The sequence below is a fragment of the Palaemon carinicauda genome, chromosome 6, assembly GCF_036898095.1.
Source record: "Palaemon carinicauda isolate YSFRI2023 chromosome 6, ASM3689809v2, whole genome shotgun sequence".
In the NCBI taxonomy this organism is placed as follows: domain Eukaryota; kingdom Metazoa; phylum Arthropoda; class Malacostraca; order Decapoda; family Palaemonidae; genus Palaemon; species Palaemon carinicauda.
Window position 1 is genome coordinate 163,511,464 of NC_090730.1, and position 6,953 is coordinate 163,518,416.

The following is a 6,953-nucleotide window of genomic DNA, read 5'->3' on the forward strand; positions in this document are numbered from 1 at the left end:
AGGTGGATAAAAGGATGTGGATAGGGATGATTTGGAGTAGGATAGGAGGCGAGGAGGGAGAGGCAAATGAAATGGATTAGGATAATTTGGAATAGGATAGGGATAATTTGGAATAGGATAGGAGACGAGGAGGGAGATGTAGATAAAACGAAGTGGATAGAGATGATTTGGATTAGGATAGGAGGCGAGAAGGAAGAGGCGAATGAAATGGATAAGGATAATTTGGAATAGGATAGGAGGCGAGGAGGAAGAGGCGAATGAAATGGATAAGGATAATTTGGAATAGGATAGGAGGCGAGGAGAAAGAGGTGGATAAATGGATGTGGATAGAGATGATTTGGATTAGTATAGGAGGCGAGGAGGAAAAGGCGAATGAAATGGATAAGGATAATTTGGAATAGGATAGGAGGCGAGGAGGAAGAGGCGAATGAAATGGATAAGGATAATTTGGAATAGGATAGGAGGCGAGGAGGGAGAGGCGAATGAAATGGATAAGGATAATTTGGAATAGGATAGGAGGTAGACGAGGGAGAGGTGGATAAAAGGAAAAAAAATATTTGTCTCTAAGGAATCATATTGATAGAGGAATTATTCCAAATCCTCATTTCCTTCATACTTCAATTCCTCTTTTATCCTTTTCTCCGTCTTCCTCTATCTCACGCCACTCTAGGAAGTTAGGATAAACTTTAATTAAAATCACCTGGGGCGAATTGGGATGAATATCCTACGAGTGCATCCTCAGGGAATTCCCCTGAAAAAAACTCCTAAAACCGAAGAGAGAAAGAAATAAGAGTTTCAAGGTCCTTTTTATTACCTGTTGCCGATTGCAAAGAGAATCGAAAGTTGTCTTAATTTAGTTCGCAATTTCTGTAAATTAATTCCGGTAATGCTTTCCGGGAGAGAGAAAAATGGGAGGAGATAGTTCGTGTGAAGAAAATGCTTACGATATGCTCTTATTTCGCTAGGGAACATTTTGGAGCATTTTTTTGGCGCAACTTCAATTAATAATGAAGAATGGGTTTCTCTCTCTCTCTCTCTATTTTGTCTCTGTCTCTCTCTGTCTGTCTGTCTGTCTGTCTCTCTCTCTCTCTCTCTCTCTCTCTCTCTCTCTCTCTCTCTCTCTCTCTCTCGAGTTGTATCTGCGTGCCGGTGAGTGATTACACTTTTGCGACCCTATAAATATCCTGATTTAACGTGGATAACAAAAGGCTATCGAGTGCAATATAGCTACAAGTTTTCGTGAATAGTCGGTGATTAATTTGAGGTCAGAGAAATGGGATAAAACGTCGGCATAGAATAGTTATCTTGTGAATTACTAAAAATCTAATCAAGATGGCTATGTACAACACGGGCAAGACTTGGAGAGACATCGCTGGAATCAGCAAAAGTAAATTCCATGAGTTGGCGAAACAGGAGCTCGACCGTCTGATAACAGAGGTCACTAGTAACTCCAACCAGTGTGACAGAAAAATATTCGCAGACATATTGAAACAATACGATCCAATAAACTGGAGCAAATCTGCGGAAAACATCAGCAAAATAATAGAAGAAATTCCAAAGAAGATCCAAGTGATAAAGAGATTTATAAAGAAAGTCTACATCAATCAACACCTTCCATCAAAGAACAATAAGAAGTCCAATATGGTGAATATGCTGATTGATGCATTGGGAAAAAGAATGCCAAAATGGTGTAATACATGTAAGATATGGTATTCCATTAATAATCCTCAACAATTGATTAGAAAATGTGATGCCTGTCATGTTCCAACACACCCTACATGTGCTGAAATACAGCAAAAAATAAAAAATAAAGACACAAAGGTATTCTGCTCAACATGCTTAGTCTGGATAGAAAATATAATTAAGTCGAGACTAAATCTACAAATAGTTGAAGATAAAGAAGAGGAAGAAGAAGAAACAGAAGAAGAAGGAGAGGAAGAAGAAGAAGAGAAAAATGAACAGGATATGTGTAAGGATCCAGAGGAAATCATTGATATAACTTATGATGCCATCCAACAACATACTTATGAAGAAATAAATTATCAGATGGAAACAAATAATAGACCCAAGAGACTCTACCCGGACCTATATACTTTTAGGGAAGAGCAAGAACAAGAAAAAAAAGAAAAGAAAGATATAGTCTGCAATTTGCTGAAAAGAGGGAATTGCAAATTTGGCGAAAGATGCTACTACAAGCATCCAAAGATATGCCATAATTATGAAATATATGGTAAATGTGCGTATTTAGACGGATATGGAGACGAATGCAGAGATCTCCATCCAAAAATATGCAAAAACCTAAAAGAAGGAAAAGGATGCAGTTTCAACAAAAAATGTCGATATATGCATCCTGCAACCATGAATGAAAGTAAGAAAACTCAGCAAACTGAAAAGAAAAATGAAAGCAAAAATGAAACAAAAAAAGAAACAAAAAAGCAGGCCGTGTATATACCGCACTATGAACCAAGAGCCCCAAGATATGAGGCCTTTCAACCCAAATCTGCACATTTAGAGCCCAACTACAAGGAATGCATCTATAATGCCAGGGGTTGGTGCAGATATGGGGATAATTTCAGGTATACACACAAAAATAAATATGAAGTCGAAAGAGCAAATATAATAGAAAAGTTGGATTTTTTAATGGCAGAATTCCGGGAAATGAAGAAAAGAACATCATATCAGAACAGGAAGGAAGCATGGGAGAATCCATATTATTACCAATATTAAATAATGGGAATGAAACACAAACCATAATAGTGATGAATGCACAGGGTTTAGTCACGAGTAACTCTAAAAGGAAAATAGAGTTCTTAGAAGAACTAACCCAAATTGAAAAAATAGATATATTAAATATAAGTGAAACATGGTATTCCCAAGAGACTGGCAGTGATGACCAGATAAAGGGTTTCCAAACTTATAGATCAGACAGAAAAAATAGGAATCAAGGGGGAACCGCAATATATGGAAGAGACATAAATCAAGGAAAAGTCTGTGAAAAATACAGCAACACAGAATGTAAATTGATTGCGGTAGAATTTGAATTTGAAAAACTAGTGAATATTGTAGTTTACAGACCCTCAAATACTAAGGAGTTTGACATAATAATAGAAAAAATAGATGATATATGTAGAAACCATAAAGACTGGAATATACTCCTATCCGGAGATTTTAACTTTCCTTTCGTGGATTGGAAAGAACGGATAGAAGAAAGTGGTTGTATGTATACATATAAAAAAGAGAGTAATAGTAGCGCAGAAGATAAGAGGCAATTTGAAAAGCTTCAAGATATGCTATTTGAACATAATATGCAACAAATAAACCACATTCCAACAAGAAAGGAAAATGTCCTAGATCTAGTATTTGTGAATGAGGTGAATTATGTTTAAGAAATAATAGTGTATAACACGGGAATTTCAGACCACAATGTCATAGAATTGATAGTCCATTCCAAAGCAAGTGATCGCAGAATTAATAAAAGCACAAAACTTTGGGAAGGATATGGAAAATATAATTTTTACAGTAAGAATATAAAATGGTCAGAAATAAATGAAGAACTGAATAAAGAATGGAAAAATGCATTTGTAAGTGATAATATACAGGAAAATACGGACATACTGTACAAAATACTGGAGAAAATTGTTGAAAAATATGTACCGAAAAAAAACAATAAACAAAAGACGTGCATACCAAGAGACAGAAGGATCTTATTTCAGAAAATTAGAAAGTGGAAGAAAAATCTTGCAAAAGAAAAAAATGTGTGGAAAATGAGGGAAATAAAATGTAAGATAGAAAATGCAGAACAAAAGATTATACAGTCGAAAGAAAATGAAAAAAGGGACTTAGAAGAAAGGACACTTCAAAATATAAAAAGAAACCCCAAAGTACTTTACTCCTATGCAAAAAAGATGAATAAAGAGAGAATAGAAATAGGCCCTCTAAGAATTGAAGGACGGCTAACGAATGAAAAAAAGGAAATATGCAACATATTAGCAGAAAAATATAAGAGTGAGTTCACGCCAAGAATTGCGAATGAGAATAATGAAACAGAAATGAGAGAAGAAAATGTTGAATGTCTAACGGATATAGATATTAATGAAGCAGATATTGTCAAGGCTATAAACGAAATTAAAAATGGATCGGCAGCCGGACCAGATGGAGTTCCAGCGATTTTGTTACAAAAAACTGCAAACACTATCGCGAAGCCGCTTGCAATACTGCTAAGACAAAGTGCAGATATGAGCGAGATATATGTTAAACATAAATTAGCTTATATAACCCCTATCTTCAAAAGTGGATCAAGACTAGAGGCAAGCAATTATAGACCTGTTAGTCTAACATCACATATTATGAAAGTGTATGAGAGGGTAATAAAAAAGAAAATAATGGATCATTTGGTTAAAAATAATTTGTTTAATATGGGTCAACACGGTTTTGTGCACGGAAAAAGTACACAAACCCAACTGATAGCACACTATGAAAACATACAAAAATATGATAAATGAAAAAGGCACAGATGTGATCTATCTAGATTTTGCAAAAGCCTTTGACAAGGTAGACCATAACATATTGGAGAAAAAAATGAGAAAGCATAATATTGTGGGAAAGATAGGAAAATGGGTAAAAGAATTCCTGCAAAACAGAAAACAGATAGTGGTTGCAAATGACGAGAAATCAGATGAAACCCAGGTAATATCTGGTGTGCCACAAGGTACGGTATTAGCTGCACTGCTGTTTGTTATTATGATCTCAGACATAGACTGTGATGTTGAAAACTCCGTAGTGAGAAGTTTCGCCGATGACACAAGAATAAGTAGAGAAATTACTTGTGATGAAGATAGGAACTCACTACAAAGAGATCTAAACAAAATATATGAATGGGAGGAGATAAATAGGATGGTATTTAACTCCGATAAATTCGAATCAATAAATTATGGAAACAGAGAAGGAATGGTATATGCATACAAGGGACCTAATAATGAGATAATCACAAACAAGGAAGCAATTAAAGACCTTGGTGTAATGTTAAATAGGAATATGTTATGCAACGACCAAATAGCAACACTGTTGGCTAAATGTAAAGCAAAAATGGGAATGTTATTCAGACACTTTAAAACAAGAAAAGCTGAACACATGATTATGCTTTACAAAACTTATGTCCGTAGTACACTCGAGTAGTGCAATGTGATATGGTACCCACACTACCAAAAGGATATTGCGCAAATAGAGAGTGTACAAAGGTCCTATACTGCTAGAATAGAAGAAGTTAAGGACCTTGACTACTGGGAAAGACTGCAATTTTTAAAACTATACAGTCTAGAAAGGAGAAGAGAACGCTACATGATAATACAAGCATGGATGCAAATAGAAGGAATTACTGAAAACATCATGGAGCTAAAAATATCAGAAAGATCAAGCCGAGGTAGATTAATAGTGCCAAAAAATATACCAGGTAAACTAAGAAAGGCGCACAGGACATTAATCCACTACGCAGCAGCATCGATAATGCAGTGACTATTTAATGTGCTGCCAGCTCATCTAAGAAACATATCAGGAGTGAGCGTAGATGTGTTAAAGAATAAGCTCGATGAATACCTAAGATGCATCCCAGACCATCTAAGACTGGAAGATGCAAAATACACCGGAAGATGCATTAGCAACTCTCTGGTGGATATACGAGGTGCCTCACACTGAGGGACCTGGGAGAACCCAAACAAAAAATAAGGCAATAAGGTAAGGTAAGGCTCTCTCTCTCTCTCTCTCTCTCTCTTTTTCTTTCTTCTTTCTCTCTCTTTTCTCTCTGTCTTCTCTCTATCTCTCTGTCTTCTCTCTATCTCTCTCTCTTCTCTCTCTCTCTCTCTCTGAACCATTTTTAATAATCTATAGAGGCTCGTGTGTAGTGGTAACACTCTAGACTCATAGTCTGAAAGCCCTAGAGCTCAAATCTAATAGAGAAAATCATCTATAAACATTCATGGCAGCAGATCGACCCCAGCCCGGGACCGTAAACAATTATCTATAAACATTCCCTCCTGGCTAGTACAGTGGTTACGTGTTCGCCTAGCATTCGCATGGCAGCAGATCGATCCCAGCCCGGGACCGTGAGTTTAAGCTGTTTACTGGGGAGGCCACTGCTGTGATAGGGCACCACAGTGTGGAGGGGGGAGGGGGCTTGACCAGCTGACGTTCTGGAAACATTAAATCGTAAGAAAAAAGGCTTAGTGTGACTGTAGATACAAACACACACATACACGCTCACACACATATAAATATATATATATATATATATATGCGTATACATACACCAGTGTATGCGGCCCGTCAAAACTGACGGCTAAATATTTGGATAGATACGCACTAACACGCAACCCCCTCTCAGCAGGGTATGACTACTCCCTTTTCCCACTACCCAAGGAATGGGGAGAGCTGACCGCGACTGGAAATACACACACATACACACACACACACACATATATATATATATATATATATGTACATATATATGTGTGTGTGTGTGCGTGTAAAAGAAAAAGAGGAAGATATGTTCTCTATGAGAAAATGCGAGAAGAGATATGGAGCCCAGGCGTCAGTCAGTACCATCCCCTTTAGTGCATACAGTGGAGGCGTTTCCTTCATGTCTTTGTTCATGTTTTGTATATACCATTAGAATGCTCCGAGCTTAAGAGAGAACTCTCTCTCTCTCTCTCTCTCTCTCTCTCTCATGTTTTGTATATACCATTAGAATGCTCAGAGCTTAAGAGAGAACTCTCTCTCTCTCTCTCTCTCTCTCTCTCTCTCTCTCTCATGTTTTGTGTATACCATTAGAATGCTCAGAGTTTAAGAGAGAGTTTTCTCTCTCTCTCTCTCTCTCTCTCTCTCTCTCTCATGTTTTGTATATACCATTAGAATGCTCAGAGCTTAAGAGAGAACTCTCTCTCTCTCTCTCTCTCTCTCTC